Source organism: Balaenoptera physalus (assembly GCF_965194825.1).
Source record: "Balaenoptera physalus genome assembly, chromosome: 4".
Lineage (NCBI taxonomy): Eukaryota > Metazoa > Chordata > Mammalia > Artiodactyla > Balaenopteridae > Balaenoptera > Balaenoptera physalus.
Window position 1 is genome coordinate 107,377,801 of NC_138891.1, and position 24,417 is coordinate 107,402,217.

At 35.4% G+C, this 24,417-nt stretch overlaps 2 long non-coding RNA genes across 2 annotated transcripts in view; both read right to left on the minus strand.

The window, feature by feature from the left end:
- Positions 1-14,686, minus strand: part of LOC309660206 — an 80,901-nt gene extending 66,215 nt beyond the window's left edge. Inside the window, exon 1 of the long non-coding RNA XR_014263269.1 lies at positions 13,692-14,686. This is a non-coding gene — a long non-coding RNA (uncharacterized lncRNA). The remainder of the gene's footprint in view (positions 1-13,691) is intronic.
- Positions 1-24,417, minus strand: part of LOC309660159 — a 236,952-nt gene that overhangs the window by 156,187 nt on the left and 56,348 nt on the right. The window lies entirely within an intron of this gene.

Below are 24,417 nucleotides of genomic sequence, written 5' to 3' on the forward strand. Positions count from 1 at the left end.
TTGAAATGGACATGCTTAGCAACCAATATAATTAAACAATTAGGTACATTTATTCAAATGATCATCATATTCCTAATTCTGTAACTTATCAAATAGAACAATTTTAAGTTACTATTTAAGAAGTTAGCCTTGGTTTGTATGGAGTTAATCTTTACATATGAAGAGTTATCATATTATCATACAGTTGATCAAAAAACTTTGTAAAAGTTTGCTTTATGAGGTATTACAAATTTTCTTTATCAGCAAAAACATATGTAAAGGCCTATCAAATATAATCAAATATATCCTATCAAATATAATTTTATTTAAAGAACAGCTTCCCAACAAACGTGCTGCAGAAAGAGTTACAGTTTTAATTTGATAATTATAAACCTTTAGTGTGATTAAAAATTCTCTTCACCAGTTTGGAAATTTTCTCATCTTAGAGTAGAAAATAGAATATGAATATAGATATATAATTAAGTTCATTTTTGATAAACTTACAAGTGCAAGTAGTATATTTTATAAATAACATATAGATGGCATATAATATAGCATAATAATTGAGAATGTGGGTTCTTTATTCAAATACCTGTATGTAAGTCCACTTTCACTACCTACCACCTAAGTGACCCTGGTCCAGTTTATTAACTTCTTTGTGCCTCAGTTTCCTCCAGTTTCTCTAATATGAATTGAAGTTTCAAAAATTTTTTTTCTCTTCTCCTTCATGTTATTTCAAAATGAAGAACATATTCTACTGTATTAGATTAAGAATCATAAGATCTCTGAAGTAAAATGTATGTATGCTACCAAAGATGCAGCAATAATAATGGTAATAAGAATAGTAAAATCCAAATAATCACATGGAATAAATGCCTTTAAAATTCTGAGATAAAAGTAACTTTTAAACTCAACCTCTATACCCTACCAAACTGTTAATAAAACAGGGAGGTAAAATAAAGGCAATTTCAGAAATGTAATGTCTATAAAATTTGCATTCCATGAATCCTAAGAAGATTAATGGAATATTTGCTCCATCAAAATGAGGAAGAAAACGGATACATTCAAGAGGATTCTAAAGAGACATGACAACAAAAATGCCACGTGGTAACCTCAATGAGATCCTGGAACTGCAAAATGATACTAGGTAAATACTAAGGATACTAGGTAAATACTAAGGAAATCCAAATAAAGTATCGACTTTAGTTAGCGATGACATGACAATATTGGGTTATTTATTGTAACAAGTACACTGTAAGATGCATATAATAGGGGAAACAGTGTGGGGTATATGGGAACTCTCTGTTCTATGGTCTTAGTTTTCCTATAACTCTAAAACTGTTCTAGAAAAAATAAAGTTCATTTGAAAAAATCAGTATGATTTAGGTCCTCTTATTCTCCCCTTCTTAGAAATGAGAAAAGTGAAGCACAAAATAATTTAGTAATTTCCCCCAAGATCACACAGCTTGTAATTGGTAGGGCCAATATGCTAGCCTCACAATTTCGCCCCAGCATCCATGCTCTTAATTGCTCTGCTACATAAAGACCTGGGGCTAAGAGAAATATGTTGTCATGAGTCCTTTGCTGCCATACCGAATTGTCCTGATCAGCATAATAAAGAGGAGGTGGTTTCATAACCAACTAGCAGAAATAGGATAAGGAAGAAGAATTTCACCTACAAGTGAGAGTAGCCAAGAATACTGTGTAAGCTCTACTCCTGATTGTTCTGGTTATAAGGACCTTACCTAGCATTACCAAGATTATAATACAAAAATCCATATGCAAATGAAGTAAATAGTAGTAAGAGGTGGGGTAATCTGTGTTTTAGCTAACTCCATCTTAAGGGGAGCTCTGAGAGGGAACCTGGCAGTAGACAATAGATACATGTTCAGACTTGGACTGTAAATAGAAAGCATTGTGATGAGACTACCTGCCCATGAACTTTGGTGGCCCATACATTTTGCCCATTGATTTTTATATCTTGCATAAACAAGGAATTATTGTGAATCCACATTTTCCCACCTATTTTATCTGTTGGTTCCATTACTTGGAAGAAGCTCTAGTGTAGACTATAAAATAGTGGATCTTTTTCTTCTTGTGACCTGGTGCTACCTGGCTGAGAAACATGGCAATTGTAAAGTATAGTTCTAAATATAGGACTCTTTTTTATTTCAAGGGACAAAACCAGTTTAAACTACGTTAATGTCAGTACAGTGGTAATTTTTGAGAATTCAGAAATGTCTATATACAGGTTTCTATTTATGTCATCAGGATCCTCTCTTCCATTTATACTGTCCTCTGTGTGGTCCATTCTTAAGGACAACACGGTGCACAGATCAAAATCAGGAGCTCTAGACTTAGTATGAAGAGGAAATACCTTTTCTCCCCTCGGATTGTACAAATCTGTGAAAAACAAACACAGCTGAGAGTAGCTCTGTTTGTCCAACTCTTTCATCCTTGGACCTGAACCAATTATTTGATCAGAGGAAGGTGGTAGAATAATTGATTTTGCAAACTTGGGTTACATTCCTATATCTGGTACTAGGGCTTGGGGACAGCCCCAGTCAGCAATGTTGAGAGAGGGGGAGGAGTGTTTCCGTAAAGAAACCCTGGGCTCACATACCTACAAATGCAAAATTGTGTTTCCTTTTCTTTCTCTTCAAGTATTCTCATTTTTATTGCCTTTCCAATGTCCCCATGCTTACTACTTATTTCCAAGGTTACAGCATTTGGATATATGAATAAAAATGATAGATTTAAATAAATAATAACCTGAACTCCTTCAATTATAGGCATTAGAAAAATTAAGATTACATTTAATAAGAAACACTAATATTTTCCTTTTAGATGGCCTGTTTAAATAAAGTACAGCATTATAAAAATTCCAACAAAATTAACATCATTAAGTTAGCTTAAAAGACATGTTTTCTAAGGGAATTTCTGTAAAACTGCAATAGCTATGCTCTCCTAACAAAAGCTCTTGCAAGACTTGAAGGGTAGTGTAGAAGCTGAATTTTGCCACTGTTACCTCTGTTCATTTTTTCCTTTGAGGAGAATGATATTCAAACTGGAAATATAGTCATCTGGTCCCTGTCAACTGAATTTCAGTATTTGCTTTCTATTGTACTTGCCAAGCACCCTTCACTAAAGTCATAATTATTGACATACAGATTCAAAATTCACCTCTAAAATATCTGAATAATTACTTCCAATTTCTCACACTCTCTAAAATTTTAGAGGAAAACATGAGATTACATCTAAATTTAATAACTTGAGATGAATAATTTGTTTAATGTAATTTACTGTCTAAAGAGTTTCTCTCTCACCTTGTACTTCCATTTTCTAATATTAAAGTTATTTCTGATTATAAAAAGTTATACATGTCATTTGATAGTTATAAAGGCATAGGAAGACAAAAAAATTCCCATATCTAGAAATGATATCTGATATTTTGATATTTTTCTCCCAATAACCATGCAATTTAAATAGCCAAAACCATATTGATAAACTTTTTAATTTTGCTTTTTTGACAAACGTGTGATAAGCACTCCCTCATGTAAATAATAATCTTTGTTTCAACGATTTCAATTCAACATACGAGTATATAGTATTTTTCCCTTTGCTTAAATATATATATTCATGGGTCTATTTCTAGACTCTATTCTTTTCCATTGATTTGTTAGTCAATTCTTGCAGTAATACCACCCATTCCAGCTTTACAATAAGCCTTGATCCATTATAAAGTAAGTCCTGCTCATTGTGTTTTAGAATGCCTTGGCAATTACATTTCCCTATGAATTTTAGAATCAGCTGTCAACTTCCACACACACACCCACACAAACCTGTGGGGATATGCATTGGGATTTTAGTGAATCTATCAATCAACTTGAGGATAATATCTTTACCAAGTTTTCTCCCTTCCCTTTGTCTCTTTCTATCTCTCAATATGTTCCAATCCATGATCATTATGCATTCCTACATTTATTTAGGTCCTCTTTAGTTTCGCTCAATATTGTTTCATTGCCTTGAATATCTTTCATTCAGTTTGGTTCTATTTGATTTAATATGTTATTGTATATAGCATTTCTTAAGTGTATTTTATGTTTAGTGCTGCTGAAATAATTTTCTTATTCATTCTTGTACTATTGAGCACTTTATTTTTAGCTGAAAGTGTGTGTGTGTGTGCGTGTGTGCATGTATGCGTGATTTCTCTGCGTTCTTTAGCACTTCATTGTTGCAGTTAAAAATGTTAATTTTATAGGTGATAATCAAATTTTATTATCTTAATTCTCATTTCTTTAATTATTAGTAAGGGTGAATATTTTAAAATGTTCATTAGCCACTGTAACTGAATAATTGATGATTTTGCAAGCTACAGAGAAACTCAGAAATATTAGCTGAATTCTGATCATACGCTTTTTATGCAAAAGCATGTTTGTACATCAGCCTTTTTAAGCATTGTTTTATTCTGTATAATACTGTTTTCCTATGACTATGCTTTATAGTAATATCTGAATTTTCAAAGTCCTTTAGTTATGTCCTTGTTACTAATTGGATTCACTTACACCATTATTGGGATGCTGAAAGTTTAACAAAGCCAACTTTTTACTTATGACAAAAGGTTTTAATATATTGAATCCTGACTTACATACAAGATTTTATGTCATATGCTCTGAGTAAAACAAATGACTGTGATTCATTCCGTACTTTCAAGTAGTTGACCGTCTAGTAGTGTAGAAAACCACGTGTGCAGTCAAATATAATCAAGCCTGGGAACGGAATCTGAAATTAGCCAACCATCAAGTTGCAAATAGAACATAAAATTTACTTTGTAGTTTAATTTATTTTGCCATGTTGCTTTCTTAGATGTTAATAAATATTCCTACCTGGCCACCTGTGGTGAAACGAGTATGTTGATGAAAAGACTGAATTCGAAATTGTGGAAAAGTCTATTGAGAAGGATAGGTGAAAATAAAAATTCATTTGTTACCACAAGAATAGACGTGGGAATGGAATTCACTATTAGAATGGAATTTGCATTCCCTTTATCACGTATTTTATGTTAATTTATAGACTTGTTCAATGAAACCTGGGATGTGTTCTGCCAGCCCCCACTTCCCCGTAAAGCAGCAGATTCTGGATCTTCTCACCCTGCAGGTGTTACAGTTAATTAAACCAGTCTATTTTGCAAGTATTAGGATTGTGATAGCTAATGGTGATTAGTCTAGATAATATTGTTAGGCTCTCACTTTCCAGCTTAGGGGTATTGCTTTCATTCTAAAGTGTTGATTGTTTCTTATCTAACTTTGAAAATAAGATTAGATGATTTTTAAACTGATGTCTCCTATATTGTCTAACTACAGAAATTTATATGGTAATTTAAAATCTGATAAGCTATGAGTGGCATAACCCTGCATAATAAAGCAATCATAAGCATTGACACATTGGGCAGAATTCAATTCAGTTTGCCTTTGCAAGGGAAAAAAATCTCCATCACATGCTGAAGAGTTAGAGGGGACATTGGAAATACTATTCAACAAACAGAATTCTATTTATTTTATCCATTTTCTGCACATGTCTGGAAAAGTTTATTTTGGAATTTCAACAAGATTAATGAAGAAAATAAAGGATAATATCCCTCTCGTTAGCATTTTGTTCACTTTCTTCATTCAACAACTATTTTTTGAATGCTAACTTTGTAAAACAAGCCACTCTGCAAAGCACAAGAAAGGATCAGATGCGATTTTTGACATCTAATAGAAGTCAGATCATTCATAGTCTATTTGCATCATTACAATCTGGGCACAGATTTGCTACTTAGTAGCAATGTGACCATGTAAAATCGTTTAGTCAAAACTGTCCTTTTGACAGACGTAAAAAGAGAAAAATATCTATCAAAGTTGTTCTGTGTATTACATTGTATGTTATTAGCCCAATTTCTGACAGAGTAGACACCAAAAAAAAAAAAAAACCTTTGTTTTCTGCCCTAGGCAGCTCTGACATGGCTCATGATGATCCCAGTCTCCTGGTATTTATACCCTTGTATCAACCCCTCCCATTGAGAGTGGGCTGAACCCAGAGGCTTGCTTTTTAAAAACAGAATACAGTAAAAATGACAGATGTTATTTCATTGAGTAGGTTAGAAAAGACCATGATTTCTCTCTTGCCAGTACTTTTTTACTGGCACTCTGGCCCTCTCCTTTGTGTCCTCGTTTGCTCCCTTAGATGAGAAAAGATGTAATGTTGGAGAGACCCATGTAACAAGGAACTGAGGCCTTCAGTCTACCAAACTATGAGGGACAAAATCCTGTCAACAGCCACTGAGTGAACTTGGAAGTGAACCGTGCCCCATTTGGAACTTGAGATGTCTATGGCCCCTAAAAGTACTGTAACTATACCCTTATAAGAGAGCTGGGCCAACATCCTGATTTCAGTCTTGTGAAAGACCATGAATCAGAGAACCCAGTAAAACGAGGCTCTGATTCTTGATTCACAGAAGTTATGAGATAATAAACCTGAGGTGTTTTAAGCTGCTATGCTTAGGAGTAGTTTGTTATCCAGCAGTAGCTAACTAATACAGTTTATGTCCCATATACCTTCTCTGAATCTGCATTTCCTGATCTGTAAAAGATAATAATGCATGACCTAATGACCTCAGAAAATCTTCATAAAGTTCAATTATGATAATGTGTATAGAATAACTTAAACTCTCAAGCACTCTAAAAATATAATTTTAAGGAATAAACAAGGTTAACACAAATGATTAGTGTCACAAGGCAAGTAATTACCACTTACTGAGCGCCTAGGGATGTTCCAAGCACTTTCCAAGATATTTTAGAAATGCATCTAATTGCTATTGACATCTTATAATTGAGGAAACAGATTCAGCAAAGTTTAGTTTGAATTCCAAAGTGATGGTTTTGGAATTTATCACTCAGGTGTGGGTAAAAAGCCCATGTCCTTTCCTCTATGAAATTCTGTTTTCCTGTTGTTTAATAAAACAAAAAGTTAGGTTGTTCAAATATGTCTTATAGTGAGTAGTGTTGGTGGCCCACCAATATCTCCTTAATTGAACAGGTACACTAAGCCTCCAACTGTTGAGTATTGGCTGCCAAAGGCTCCAGCTGTCCCCTGATCTGAAGAAATCTCTTGCAGAAGGGGGACAGCCTGAGGCTTAGGACTGACTGACACAGGTTATCACATGAATGCTTCAAGTTAAGATGAACTCTGTTGTAATTCATTCTTCAAAGTCTCCTATAGGATGAAGCAGAAGCTAGTCTCCAGGTAAGAACACATCTTTGCCATGCTATTATTTCTCTGCCCTGTCTTGTTCCACCACTCCTTCTTTCCTGAGAGTACTTCTCCCCTCAATAAATCTCCCTCACCCACATCTTTGTCTCAGCCTCTGCCTCCAGGGAACTCAAGCTAAGATAGTCCTTTGCCTCCCTTATTTTCTACTTTATCCTTTACACATTTCTATCCCCCAACCCCACGTACACTTACACAGCAATATATTTAGTCAAACCTTCGGGTTATACTTCCACAGGTTATTGAGCTGATAACAGAAGAACTAGCTCAGGTACAAGGAGTAGCAGCCCAAAGCCTGTGTTGTACTTTGCTGACAGACTCCTGAAAAAGTTTTTTTCATGGGTCTATGATATAAAATCTAGGTATACTGCATATGTGTTCATTGCACAAGAAAAATTCTATGTTATATTAACAGATACTTTATACGTAATTTATAAACTGTGTTCATTTTATTTGTAAAGTAATACAGTTGTGGTAGAAAAATTTGAAAATACAGGAAAAGTTTTTGAAGAAAAACATATGCATACTCTTAATTCAACTATCAAAACTAATTTTAAAAATTAGTCTAATTCTAAAGGAACTTTTTAAAAATCCTAGTCCAAACTGGTATTTTACTAGTCCAGAATATCAGTTCTTGATGGAAATTCTTGTTCTTTTACCAGTCATTACCCTTTGGGTACACAAGGCACCTTATAAATGTAATTTTTACTCTTTCAATGGAACTATTACTACAGTAGGAAAGTTCTAGTCTTTCTATTAGAAGTGCCTTTGGATAGGCAGTGGGTTAAATTACTATTGATACATCCTTTACTTTTATTAACTTTCTAGGGTGGATTCCTCAGAACACAGATATATTGACATTCTCCACTTGTGGCTCAACATAGATACGAGCTCAGTACTCACTGCCCTCACCTTAAATCCTACACATTGAGGTAATTTATCATTCAAGTAAATTATCATATTATAGTTTTTATTAATATCACTGAAAGAACATAATCATCAGTAATTATAATCCTACTCATTATGATTATACCCCACAAAATTTTAGAGTTATATAATCCAGATACCGTGTGACCTGAAATTAACAATGTACGTGGGGCTGAAGATTGTACCCCACAAAGCTCTATCTATCCTTTTTCTCCCCTGTGCAGCCTTCATTTAAACACACATTGGCAGGCAACATCCCCCTCAAGAATACTGGAATGCTACACAACACTTAACACACGTTCAATAAATATTAAAAGGCTTAGTTCCTCGATGGATGATTCCATTGTTTAAAATCACGCAAATGGCAGAGTGCAGAGATCACATACTGTCTTCCCTGTTTGGCCTTGATCACTGATCCCTGAGATTACTCTGGAAATGTGTCTCAAGCAGATGTTAATCTTTGTCACTAGGTCTGTGATCAAAATGCTTTATTTAAACAGACAAGTCTATTAAGTTATATATTTTTCTAGGAAGTATAAAATAATGAAAAGGCAACATAAAAACTTCCCCTTTGAGTACAAGTCAGTCATTATTGGGTAAGGGAAGCCTTGTTCCAGACTGTGCCAGCTGTCATAACTAGAGTGGTTACATAGCATTACCCCCATACGGTATATTTCTGTTTATTCTGCAGCTATTTCTTAGAGTATTTTGACTATATATATCTAAATGAAATATATAAAAATAAATGTTTTATAGTCTGATAAACATGTATTTGCCTATCTTTCAACATTTTTGCTTTACATATCACAAAGTTTGAGTCCATTTGGACATCAATTTGGCAATAACATGCATGGTTGTTTGTTATAATGTAAGATGCTATTTTAAGCCCTACCATGGCACTCTGGCTATGGTGTTCAGGTTCTTACCAACAATATACTACTACCTCTCATTCCAAACACTTTGGAAGGTTATGAGCTCAGAACCCTGGTTGAGTTTCATAATGTTTAATTGTTTATATTCTTCTCTTTATCCCAAAACATGTTGCAATTGCCCTTGGGCAACAGCAGCTCAATATTCACTTTGCTTTCCCACTTTTCAAAAAAATACTTTAAAAAGTTTTTAAACTTTTTTTTTTTTTTACAAGTTTTTTTTTCCAAGAATGCATTTCCTTCCCAGAAAAATAAATAAATAAACTTCTCTAGCTAGGACAGAATACATAGATTGTAAACACAACATTATAGTACAAAATAGAATTTTGACTGGTTGCCCAGTAAATAAACTAGATGGAAGAATGGTATGCAATTTTTATCTACCAACAAAAATGTATACCATGAAATTATGACTATTATATAAAAAACACAAATAGATACACACCTTGGTTTCATTTACATCCACCTTCAAATAACTTGAAAAGAATCACAGAATTTGAAAAATTCTCACTGCTTTAGAAGAGATAGTGTGTGTGAAAAATAAATCAATGACAGATTCCAAGGAGTGGTAACTTATCTACAACTACAGAAGTTTCCCTAAGTACCATTTGAGTTTTAAATGCTAGAAAATTAGAAGTAAAATATCTTGCTATTTACAGTGAAAATCTTCTCCTGATTAGAAGTGAGTGATATGACAGCCTATCACAGAGTCGGAAAGTCAAATCTTTTCATATGAATGAAAAATCATAATCCATACTCTTTGAGAGAAAGGTCAGATCAGAAATTTGATTTTCGAAATGTGGGAATCATGGCCCTGAAAGCTGAGTGATTTGCTTAAGTCTTTCTGTAACTCAGCGGTTGAAACTGAGTATCTCACTACGAGTTAGTCTCATTCATAATGGCATGTAGTCTCTAGTTACTAAAATAGGCATGGTCTCTGGCATTTCAATCACATTTTGGTTCATATTAATTACCTCAAAATAAAGAACCCAGTGCTTTATGTCTTAAGTATCCCATATCAATGTCACACAATCTACCTACATGCTTAATTTAGGTTTTATATACTTGCACCTGGTTCAAACAAGAATTTGAGTAATAAGTCTCTATTTCTTACTTTAAAGTGTGCCTGTTTTGAACCAGCCATCTAATTAGGAAAGGTGGTGTCTTTATGAAATATTGAAGATGTCTTCACAAACAAAACTTTTAAAAAAGAAAGGCTAGCATAATACCATGTGCACACATGTGTATGTTTTGTCTTTACTGAAGTTAGCTATTTCTAGGTACTGAGGCTGCATTATGTGACTTGAAAACAAAGATCTCTGCATATGATGTAAACTCTACTATAATAGTATATAAAAAATGTGTGTCCTGCAAACGCAGGACTTAACTTCATAGTGACAAATTCTAAACAAGCTATAATATCTGAAATAGCTTAATCTAAAATCAAAACTTCTCTACAGTATAATGAAAGGGTACTATAGACCATGAAATTTTGATTTTGAATTGCATACATATGTATATATATACAATTCTGATCAATAATTTTTATGAGTGGGGGTTTTTCTCCACACTACCAAGAAATTCTTGGATACTAGCTGGGTGTCCTACAAATCAACTCAATTCTGATACTCTCCACCTGGAGATAGCATCAGATCCCATAAGTTAAGGGTTCAGACCTGTAAGACTGCCCCTCCATCACTTCAGGTGCCAAGTGCAAGTCTAGGTTGTCACCTGTGCTTTTGACCAACCACCTAGAGAATGGAGGTTCCAAAGACACCCTTCTTGGGTTTGTTTAATTTGCTAAAACACTCACAGAACTCAGAGAAACATTTCACTTATTAGATTACCAGTTTATTATAAAAGGATATAACTCAGAACAGCCAGATGGAAGAGGTGCATAGAGAAAGGTAGGGGGAAAGAGCACAGAGCTGTCATGCCCTCTCCCAGTAAACCACTCTCCCCAAATCTCCACATGATCACCAACCTAGAAGTTCTCCAAATCCCGTTCTTTTATGTTTTCATGGAGGCTTCATTACATAAGCATAATTGACTAAATCATTCACCACTGTCAACTGATTTAACCTCCAGGCCCTCTCCCCGCCCTGAAGGTGGGGAAGAGGGGACTGTAAGTTTTAACCCTGTAATTATGTGGTTGGTTCCCCTGGCAACCAACCCACAACCTTAGGTTACCTAGGCACTTTCCAAATGTCACCTCATTAACAAAAGATATCTTTATTTATCATCATTTAGGAAATTCCAATGGTTTTATGAGTTCTGTGCCAGATAGACATTTCTTATTATAAGTTATAATATCAAAATATGCAGGTATATGAATATTCATCCATAAATATTCATAGTTACAAACATTTAAAGTACAAAATACAACAAACACTCATATATTTACCACCCAGATTTACGGTAAAACATTACCAGTACACATAGGCATCCTCTCTGCTCACCCCCCTGTTCTCCCTCACAGACATAACCATAATACTGAATCATTTACCATTCTGTGGTATATTACCTCCAAAATGGCCACACATTTTCCCATTCCTATATGGTGTACTCTTTTGCAATGTGACTTTTAATTCTTCTCATGAAAAGGAAGAATCTGCCCTTTGCTATATCTGATTTTCTGGCCAATTTGACTGTGAGAGTGAACTTTCTGTGTCATCCTTGGCTAAGACATGGTGCCCAGATATGTGGTCAAACATTATTCTGGATGTTTCTATGAGAGTGGTTTCGGATGAGAGTGACATTTAAATACGTGGTTTTTGAGTAAACAGATTGTCCTCCATAACGTAAGTCGACCTCATCCAATGAGTTGAAAATCTGAAGAGAATGAAAGATTGACCTCCCCTGAACAAGAGAGAATTCTGCAGTAGGGAGACATCAAACCTGAACTTCAATATGAGTTTTCCCCTGGGTCACCAGCCTGCTGGCCCACTCTGCAGATTTGCACTTGCCAGCCTCCATAACTGTATGAACCAATTTAAATCAATCAGTCTATTGATACACACACACACACACCCCATTGGTGCTGTTTCTCTGGAGAGCCCCAATACATTGCTCCTTTAAAAACATGAAGCAAACAGAAGCTTGCAAAATGCTTGCATGATAAGTCTTGACTTCTCTTTGTGTAGGTACTACTCCTTGGAAACTTGTGACCACCACCATATGAACAAACCAAGGCTAGCCAGCTAAATGATAAGAGGCACAGTTAATTTCATCATTCATGTCAATAGCAAGTCTACTTCCAGACATGGAAATGAGAAACTCAACTACCAGTTGCCCACAAATCCATGATCCAGCCCAGCTAACACATCTCACAATTTAGCTTCTTAAAGCAACAAATATTATTATTATCTCATATGGTTTCTGAAGATCAGGAATCAAGAGTGGCTTAGCTGGTGTTTCTGACTCAGAGCCTCTTACTAGGTTGCAGTTGAGCTATCAGAAAGAACAGAAGCTATCTCAAAACTTGACTGTAGCTAGAAAATTTGCTTCCGGGATCACTTATGTGGTTGATGGTAGGCCTCAGTTCTTAGCTGGCTGTTAGCTAGACATTTTATTTCCTTATGTATCCAGAGGGCTACTCACAAATGTCTCAGCTGGCTTCCTCCAGAATAAGTGATCCAAGAGGGAAAACAAGAGATCACCCAAGACAGAAGCCAAGGTCTTTTATAATCTAAACTTGGAGGAAACATACTAGCATGTCTACCATATGCACTGGTCACATAGACCTTCACTGGGAAATGAGGGATGGGATTACAACACATATGTTTATCAAGAGGAGGGGCTCATTGAGTTATTTTTCAGAGGCTGGTTACAACAGGATTTATGTCTTTCAGTGAAGACTTAATAATAATTTTATTTTAATATAGCTTCTGTTGGATTTAGTCTTACTTTATTTTATGAGTAGTTACTTTAAATGGCATTTTTTTAATTTACATTTTTAACATTTTCCTGAGGATACGTAAAAATGAATACAACTGACTTGTCTATATTGAGTTTTTCTACAGAACTCTCCTAAGCTCTTTTCATTAATTTTGAAAATAAATCTGCACTTCACGTTTTTGATATAAATCTAGCCATGTAATTAACAACTAATGAGAGCTCTACTTCATACTTTCTAATTTCTCTCTCTTATTTAGTGATAGTTTCAGATTAGCTAAATAATACCTGCTAAGTCTTTTAACCTTCATTATTTAAGTATGATGCTTGTTCTACATTGTGGAATTTAACAATTAGAAGTCTCCTTCTATGAAAAAAGAGAAGTTGCAGCAAACACCGTAGAAATACAAAGCATCCTAAGAGACTACTACAAGCAACTCTATGCCGATAAAATGGACAACATGGAAAAAATGGACAAGTTCTTAGAAAGGTATAACCTTCCAAGACTGAACCAGGAAGAAACAGAAAATATGAACAAACCAATCACAAGTAATGAAATTGAAACTGTGATTTAAAATCTTCCAACAAACAAAAGTCCAGGACCAGATGGCTTCACAGGTGAATTCTATCAAATATTTAGAGAACAGCTAACACCCATCCTTCTCAAACTCTTCCAAAAAATTGCAGAGGAAGGAACACTCCCAAACTCATTCTATGAGGCCACCATCACCACCCTGATACCAAAACCAGAAAAAGATACTACAAAAAAAGAAAATTACAGACCAATATCACTGATGAATATAGATGCAAAAATCCTCAACAAAATACTAGCAAACAGAATCCAACAACACATTAAAAGGATCAAAAACCATGATCAAGTGGGATTTATCCCAGGGATGCAAGGATTCTTCAATATACGCAAATCAATCAATGTGATACATCGTATTGACAAATCGAAGAATAAAAACCATATGATCATCTCAATAGATGCAGAAAAAGCTTTTGACAAAATTCAACACCCATTTATGATAAAAACTCTCCAGAAAGTGGGCATAGAGGGAACCTACCTCAAAATAATAAACGTCATATACGACAAACCCACAGCAAACGTCATTCTCAATGGTGCAAAACTGAAAGCATTTCCTCTAAGATCAGGAACAAGACAAGGATGTCCACTCTCGCCACTATTATTCAACATAGTTTTGGAAGTCCCAGCCACAGGAATCAGAGAAGAAAAAGAAACAAAAGGAATACAAATTGGAAAAGAAGAAGTAAAACTGTCACTGTTTGCAGATGACATGATACTATGCGTAGAGAATACTAAAGATGCCACCAGAAAACTACTAGAGCTAATCAATGAATTTGGTAAAGTTGAAGGACACAAAATTAATACACATAAATCTCTTGCATTCCTTTACACTAATGATGAAAAATCTGAAAGAGAAATTATGGAAACACTCCCATCTATCACTGCAGTAAAAAGAATAAAATACCTAGGAATAAACCTACCTAGGGAGACAAAAGACCTGTATGCAGAAAACTATAAGACACTGATGAAAGAAATTAAAGATGATACCAACAGATGGAGAGATATACCATGTTCTTGAATTGGAAGAATCAATACTGTGAAAATGACTATACTATCCAAAGCAATCTACAGATTCAACCCCTATCAAATTTGCAATCCCTATCAAATTACCAATGGCATTTTTTATGGAAATAGATCTAAAAATCTTAAAATTTGTATGGAGACACAAAAGACCCCGAATAGCCAAAGCAGTTTTGAGGGAAAACAACAGAGCTGGAGGAATCAGACTCCCTGACTTCGGACTATACTACAAAGCTGCAGTAATCAAGACAATATGGTAGTGGCACAAAAACAGAAATATAGATCAATGGAACAGGAAAGAAAGCCCAGAGATAAACCCACGCACCTATGATCAACTAATCTATGAAAAAGGAGACAAGGATATACAATGGAGAAAAGACAGTCTCTTCAATAAGTGGTGCTGGGAAAACTGGACAGCTACATGTAAAAGAATGAAATTAGAACACTCCATAACACCATACACAAAAATAAACTCAAAATGGATTAGAGACCTAAATGTAAGACTGGACACTATAAAACACTTAGAGTAAAACATAGGAAGAACACTCTTTGACAAAAATCACAGAAAGATCTTTTTTGATCCACCTCCTTGAGTAATGGAAATAAAAAGAAAAATAAATAAATGGAACCTAATGAAACTAAAAAGCTTTTGCAAAGCAAAGGAAACTACAAACAAGACGAAAAGACAACCTTCAGAATGGGAGAAAATTTTTACAAATGAATCAATGGACAAAGGATTAATCTCCAAAATATATAAACTGCTCATGTAGCTCAATAATAGAAAAAAAACAACCCAATCAAAAAATGGGCAGAAGACCTAAATAGACATTTCTCCAAAGAAGACATACAGATGGCCAAGAAGCACATAAAAAGCTACTCAACATCACTAATTATTAGAGAAATGCATATCAAAACTATAATGAGGTATCACCTCACACCAGTCAGAATGTCCATCATCAGAAAATGTACAAACAACAAATGCTAGAGAGGGTGTGGAGAAAAGGGAACCCTCTTGCACTGTTGGTGGGAATGTAAATTGATACAGCCACTATGGAGAACAGTATGGAGGTTCCTTAAAAAACTACAAATAGAATTACCATATGACCCAGCAATCCCACTACTGCGCATATACCCAGAGAAAACCATAATTCCAAAAGACACATGCACCCCCCAATGTTCATTGCAGCACTATTTACAATAGCCAGGTCATGGAAGCAACCTAAATGCCCATCGACAGATGAATGGATAAAGAAGATGTGGTACATATATACAATGGAATATTACTCAGCCATAAAAAGAAACAAAATTGGGTCATTTGTAGAGACATGGATGGATCTAGAGACTGTCATACAGAGTAAGTCAGAAAGAGAAAAACAAATATCATATATTAATGCATATATGTGGAACCTAGAAAAATGGTACACATGAACTGGTTTGCAGAGCAGAAATAGAGACACAGATGTAGAGAACAAACCTATGGGCACCAAGTGGGGGAAGTGTTGGGGGGGGGTGGTGTGATGAATTGGGAGATTGGGATTGACGTATTAGTGTATATATGTATAAAATGGATAACTAATAAGAACATGCTGTATAAAGAAAGAAAGAAATTCAAAAATTCAAAAAAGAAGTCTCCTTCTATTCTGATTAAGCTATGAACTTATTAAGGATGGATGCTGAATTTTATTTAATGATTTTACTACAACCATTGAAATGATCATCACTTTTTGCTCATTTTATGTATTAACGTGGCTAATTACAATGTCGATTTTCTTAAATTTAAACCAATCTGGCACTAGCAGAGAAATCCAACTTGGTCATGCTATGTTTTATTTTAATACATGCTGTATTTTACTTTGTATTATTATAAATGTTTTTGCATCTGTATTCAATGAGAGTAGGCTGTAATTTTCCTGCCTTCTATTATCTTTGTCAGTTTTGATATTAAAGTTATATTGACTACATAAAATTTGGAAGAGTTCTTTTCCCTTTTTTCTTAAATTGAAAAAGTTTGAAATTATATTTTCTGGTTTTTGGTAGAAATCTATAAAATCATCTAGGCCTGGTATTCTTTTAAAATATTTTTCAGTAAAAATATCTTTTACCTACAATTCAATAGCTTTAATGGTTGTATTTTTATAGAGATTTCCTATTTCTTTTTGAGCAAAGGTTGACTTTTTAAGGAATAATTCTATTTCATCTAAGTTTCAAATTTTAAATGTAATTTTTAATAAACTACTAACTGCATAATCTCTGTTGAATACATATACATATATATATATACATATTTATGTCAACTTCTAATAGTTTATTTCTGAACTCTTTTTTTTTTTTTTAACATCTTTATTGGAGTATAATTGCTTTACAATGGTGTGTTAGTTTCTGCTGTATAACAAAGTGAATCAGCTATACATATACTTATATCCCCATATCTCCTCCCTCTTGCATCTCCCTTCCACCCTCCCTATCCCACCCCTCTAGGTGGTCACAAAGCACCAGCTGATCTCCTTGTGCTATGAGGCTGCTTCCCACCAGCTATTTTACATTTGGTAGTGTATATATGTTCATGCCACTCTCTCACTTAGTCCCAGCTTACCGTTCCTCCTCCCTGTGTCCTCATGTCCATTCTCTACATCTGCGTCTTTATTCCTGTCCTGCCCTTAGTTTCTTCAGAACCATTTTTTTAGATTCCATATATATGTGTTAGCATACAGTATTTTTTCTCTTTCTGACTTACTTCACTCTGTATGACTGTCTCTAGGTCCATCCACCTCACTACAAATGACCCAATTTTGTTTCTTTTTATGGCTGAGTAATATTCCATTGTATATATGAGCCACATCTTCTTTATCCATTCATCTATTGATGGGCACTTAGGTTGCTTCCATGTCCCAGCTACTGTAAATAGAGCTGCAATGAACATTGTGGTACATGACTCTTTTTGAATTATGGTTTTCTCAGGGTATATGCCCAGTTGAACTCTCTATTTTTTATAAGATGTTCAAGGTTTTTAATTGCATGTGTTTCAGAACCAACTTTTAGATTTGTGATTTTTCTTTGCTTTATATTACTTTCATATCTCATTAACTTTCAGTATTCATTCATGTTTACATTTCATAGTATTGAAGTTTACTCTATGACTACTTTTGTACCTATATAATTCAGTGCTTAGCTTACTAATTGTCAGACTTTTTCTCATCTAAGTTTTGCTAACATTGGCATAAAATTATGATATGTGATAATTTCATTATTAATTCCATAGTTATTTGGAATTTTTTTTAATTCCATAGTTTGGAGAATTCTTTTTGGAGAATTGGAGAATTTTTTAAATTCCATAGTTATTTTCTAAGTGGTTGATTTAGTATGTTTTTTAAATTTCTAAATATTTGGATTATTTAACCATTTCAAAATTTCCCCTTGAAAACTTAAAGAAAAAAAAATACAAGGCCAAAATCTTTACCCACATTTGTTCATAATATGTATTCCCTAATAGCTTTCTTTATATGTTCGCCAGGACTATCTTAGTTTTTTGAAAAAATCTAATTCTACTTTATGGTGTGTTGCTGATTTCTCCCACTACGAATGTCTATTTATTTAGTTCTGCCAATATGTAATTTATGTATTTTGTAACTATTTCACGGATACATACATGTTTAATAGTGTACATATTTCTCAGGAAATACATTATTTTTTACCCCTTTTTTCCTTAAACTATATAGTATATTTATATAACAGTAGTTACATAAGAATTCTTTCAATATTTCTTTTCATGAAATACTGTTTGCTTTTCTTGCCCTTTCAATATTTCTGTGCCTCTAGTTTTATGTATTTTTTTGTAAACAGCATACAGTTTCACTGTGTGTATATGTGCATTTTCATCTAGTCTAGTCATTGTCATATTTTAACTGAAGATATTATTCCATTTACATGGATTGTGATTATTGCTATATTTGTGTTTACTTCTAACATCTTATGCTTTCTATTTTACTCATGTTCTTGTTGCCTTTCCTCCTTTCTTGTGTTTATTTTCTCTTCTCATTTCATTTTTTAAATCAGTTTGAAAACCTTACATTTTTCTTAAGTGGTTTCAATGAGTATTAACCTGCGTTCATAACAAAGTATAAAGTTAATTATCATTCCTCCTTTGCTTGATACTACAAGGATGGAAACACATGTTACTTTTGACTTTTATTTTAGGTGTCTTTTTTTTTTTTCTTAAATGACACAAATTATTAGTATTGTTTAGACACCATTTCTTGAGAAGACCAAAAGGCCAAATTGTGGTAAATTGACTCTTCCATCCTGGAAGGCCCTGATACTATTGTGACCTGAATAGACATGCAATTCAGGTAGGGGTTTGCCTACTGCCTGGAAGGCATCTGTCAACATTCTCAAGGGATTAAAGGGTGCTTGTTCCAATGGTATGGATTCCATATAACATCAGAGACACCAGTGATCCACCTCATAGCAAAGGAGGTCCTAGAAATGGCTCATGAACACAGGCTCCACTGTTTTGCCACGTACCATACCATCCAGAAGATGCTGGTCTGACAGAACAATAAAATGACCAGCTGACAGCACAGCTAAAGAGTCAGCATGAAGGCAGTACTCTATGAGGATGGGGTACTCTTCTCCCAGATGCTGTGTACTCATTGCTTCAAAGTCCTTTAAATGGCACTAGGTTCCCAACAGGAGGGCTACTCCAGTCTGGAATCAAGCAGTGAAGCAGGAATTGCCTCACTTATCATTCCCAGTGCCTCCCTATGAGATTACATGTTTCATGTCCCCACAACTCTGGGGTCAGGTGTTAGAGGTCCTGGTCCCCCAAAGAGGCACAATTTTTCCAGGGGACACAGTGATTTATTTGAAATAAAACTACTACTGCTATATAGGTACTTCACATTTCCTGTTTTCAGAGACCAGGAAGTAAAAAGAGGATCACCATCTTTGCAGAGTAATTGACCTTGATCTTCGGCAGGAGACAGGGCTGCTCCTACACAACGGAAGCAGCAAGAAACACGTGTGAGCACTTTGGGTACTCTTGCCTAAAACGACTCTGAATGAACAGGTAGAGCAACCTATCTTGAGAAAGTCATGGCGACTAGGGGCTCAGACGGCTCAGGGATGAGAATTACCAAGGAAGCCACTAAAGCAGACAGAGGTGGTAGCTGTGGGTAAGGGGGAATCTAGAATGCACAATGGGGAAGGGACACAAAGAAAATCCATCTCGCTGCCAAATCCAACTGCAGCAGTGAGAACCGTATTGTCTTAATGACCTCCCTCTTTTAAGTTTCCTTTCAGGATGAAAGATCCATTGGAATCCTGATGGAACTGTCCCCTGAACTTGTGGGGAGTAGCACATCTGGGCAGTACATGGAGTGGGCTGTGATAGATGGAGATGTGCTGCCCAGATCCTCCTCCAAGTAAGGACCTGCAGCCCACCTGTAAGAAGCGTAGCCAGGAAACCACTGTGACCCATTAGGTCTTCAAGGTCTGCCTCAGCTACAGACCTAGCCCAAGGTCATGAACTTCCCCAGGCAGCACACATTTTGTGACTGAGCAAAACCAGGGTAAGAAAGCGGGTAACTTTGACAGAAAATACTTATTCCTAACCTCCCCACCAGTTTGACTGAGTTTTATTGCGCCTGTATACAAAAATTTGACATCTTCCCCTGGCTAATCCTTCTTCTTCTCCCTTCCTTTCATGAGAATTGAACTCTCATAAACATCTTGCACCCCAAACTCCTTGTAAACATTTGCTTTCAGAGATGGTAACGCACCAGATACTCATTTCATGTCTTCAGAAATAAAGAACAGTTTCAAAGTGGCCAGTTTTATACTTGTGTTACATGCTGTTGGTAGGTTCATTGAGCAAATAACTAAGAGAGTCCAGTTTGGAAATAACTGAATTGCTCTACAGAATCTTTATTTTCCTTTAACATGGTATTTAAAAAAAAAAAAAATCACACTTATGTATTTGCGCAATATAATTCCCTGGTCTCTCATTACTTGTGGTTTGAGGGGCACTCTGAACTTATACCCCCAGCATAGACACTCCTAAGCATTTGTATTCAATAGCTTATTAATATTTGCTTTTCACCACCTAATTTAGTGCTATATTGAAAATATTCTAATTATATTGAGAAGAGTATAGCTAATAAAAATTGTACAGACAAATGTGATAAAATGAATAGTTTTAAGATGGCTTCAGAAAAAAAAAAAAAAAAACCACCATAGCCCTATCTACCCTCTGCACCACCAAAACTAAAACTAAAATAAAAACTAACAAAGTTATACCTGTGATTCTATTCATTCTCCTTGATGGAATTTTGATATTATGATGTAGTGCCTTGATTCCTTATATAGAAGCTTCTAATCCAGGAATTATTACGATAAGCTGATAACACACCCAGGGCATAATTTAAAAAGAAATAATAGAGACCTTTCAGAGACCCACTTACTCTTGAATGTGGATTTACAAATACATACATTGGCTATGAAGTAGTTTTCTCTCTAAACATCAATAATCATAATCAAATCACATAGACTGAAGTTGTTGTCTTTGTCCTTTTGTCAAAAAGAAAATTTGTCAGTTACTCCATATATCTTTGGAAGACCTCTGTCAGTATTCATTAGAATTGCTCACTCAGCTCCATAAATACAACACTCATTTGGTACTCTTTTGCTTGTTCCACATGGCTCAAGCAGGGAAACTTTTGCCTGGAAATTGTCTTATTTCCTAGTATTTTTCACAAGGAAATTGTTTATGTGTCATTCATCAGTTTTACGGCCTTTCCCCCCAGATTTTAGAAAGTGGAAGCAAGCTCAGGATTCAGTCACACACAGAGCCGGCTCATTACAGGATTGTCAATGGGCAATTTACCAAGCAGAAAGTCAAATTAGCTTTACTGGAAAGTTGACTATGGTGTGTTACCCTCAGTGCAAGCAGCGAGTAAAATTTTACCCACAACTGGTTACATAGGGGTAATTAAAACCATTAATCTTTTTATTGATCTTTGACTCCATTGCCTACTATATTTAGCAGATAAGATTCATGAGCTACTGGAGTGTGTCCATTGTCACAGACCTCCATCGATAGATAGCCCCTGAAGAGGGCCCCAGGGTAAAAGAGCATTTATCTGATTTATGCCTCTTATGTGGTTCCTTTAGACCTGAAACAAATAATTGTTATGCTTTATTAAGAAGCAATATTTGCAAACTGCAAATCCTGTGAAAATTGTAACTTTTCTCATGCTACGGAAAAGTACCACAGTAAATGCCTTTTGAGTCATATCTGTTCCACTTATTTTTTTACATTTGAAGGAGATATGGTTCTACTCAATAACATCCTAAAATGCTATAGGGCAATGCATAATTTTATATACTTAGGTGCTCTTTAAAGAAAGTGTCTGAACTTATACTCCTTAATTACGCCACTGAAGTGGTAACAGTCCATCACAAAAGCATGGCTTGGTTCACAGATCATTGATACAGTTAGTTTCAGCAGATGCTTAGGTGCCATTATAATTTTTCCTATCCATTTGACCGTCATAAAAGCTAGAGCCATGTGTCCGACTTAGGCTATTATTTCTACAGAGCCTTTGCTCTCTTATACTATGAACAATTAGTAATTTACAAGACTGGAACATCGACCAGTGACCTTCATCAATTAGGGAGTTTTTTAAATTAGGCATGTGGTAGCTACTCTGAATATTTATTGAGGAAAGTATAAGATTAGCAGATCTTTCACTGTGGGTTCCCATGGGGAGGAAAAGTCAATACAAGCCTGAGGATTTGGTATCTTGATAGCTGCAGTTTTGGAAACTTAATGGTGAGGGTCCAAGCCCAGTAAATACTGGCTACAATTTTCCGTGCTCTCGTGAAACTAATCTGTGCAAATGCAAATAAGCTACTCAGGCATTACAATTTTACTGATCAAAAAATGCAGAAATAGTATTATAATATATGCAGCGAACAGTTCTCATTTGAAGATTGCCAGTGTCTGCACTCTTTCTATTTGCAGGGTAAGCACGCATTGTGTTGTGGCCTTGATGAGAGTCAAGAACGCCTTTCCTTGACCTAAACAGTTAAAAGGGAAGCAAGTAAGTCTTGAAAAGAAGAACCAGCTTGAGACCAAATTTAGCAAAAGTGGACAAAACCAAGCAGAGGTATTCCCAGGGGACTGGAGGTGGAAGCTAAGCCCAGGGAGAGGCAGCAGGTGAGTGTGCAGAAGTCAGCCCACCAGCGGGGACAGCCTGCTATCCGACTTGTGACCCTCGCTAATTCTCAAGGTTTTAGGAAACCGAAGACTCGAATAAACCTAAGCCAGGTTCTCCAGATTTCTAATCATTTTGGATAGCCATTCAATAACCTTGCAACCACTTAGTTTCTTCTGAAGTTAACCAGAGCTCACCTTCGTTGTTTTCATCAATAATCATGACTGATAATACCTTGTTACTAGGTACACATGCAGCTATGTACGTATGTAATGTCATAACTCATTTTGTTTGATGGACTCTCCTGGTTAATGAATATTTGTTGTCATAAGATTTTATCACTTCTCTGTATGCAGATTAATATCAGTGATTTTATCCATTTCTGGACTTCAGCTTTCAAATCTCAAAACTATAAATCCAGGATGAGATATCTAAACTTATTTCTGATGAGTATTTTTAATATTTCTTGGGCTCGGTATCTCACAAAAATTATGTTCTAAGAGACAGAGGCTCTAAATGTATTCATTAACATGCTTTACACACTGTCAGGGAGGGTTTAATAAATATTCTAACAAATTTAGTAAATAAGCACATGAATAAACATATATTTCTATTTCTAGTCCATTTATAGTAGTAACCAAGTCTTATCAAATAGTCCTTCATAGTTTTGTTCTGTTTTTGCTTCCATTACATGTAGTACTGCCTCATTTTGAGAACTCTTTCACTCCCTAAATCACCGCCTACCCAGACGACTGAATTCGCTCAATCATTCAGTAACCATTTATTAAGTACCAGGTCTGTGACACGAGGCATTTGTTAATTAATGAAACATACATGGATTCTGCCTTTTGCCAGCTTACTCCTCTACGGGAAGTAGACAATAAACGTATCACATAACAAATGTGCATGTGTGTGCACATGAGGGAGAGAGAGTTATGAAGAAAACACACTGAAAGCAGAGGTAGAGAATAACCCAATAACTGACTGAAGGAATAGCAAGCAAAGACCTCTCAAATAATGCTACATATAGAAAAAAGGACTCAAAAGTATGCAAAGGAATTAGACATGAATAGAATGAGGACCGGCATGTGTACGTGTGTTGGAGAGAGGAAGGAACAGAGAGGAAAAGTAAAATGTGTGACAATTTCTGTACTGTGGAGAGTGTGGAATACATTAAAAGCTGACAGGAAGTCCATGCGACTGAATTGTTGGAGGCTACGGAGAAATGGCAAGAAATGACACTGGAGAAGTGGGCAGACGTTTCATGGAATACTTTACTGTCCATGGTAGAGTTTAAATTTATCCTGAGGAGAGTGGGAAGCAGTAGATGGGTTTAAGTCTAAGACCTGACAGAATCTGATGCGTTTCTATTAAGCTGCCTAATATGTGGAGAATAAATTGAAGTTAAAATTGGAGTCAGGAAGAGCAGTAAGGATGCAGGTGATGACGCTGGTTAGATCAGAGTGGTGGCAGGTGAGAGCTGGAGAGAAGCTCACTGAATATATTTTTGAGATAGAAAATACAGGACTTGATTGACAGTCTGGAGTTAAAGTGAGAA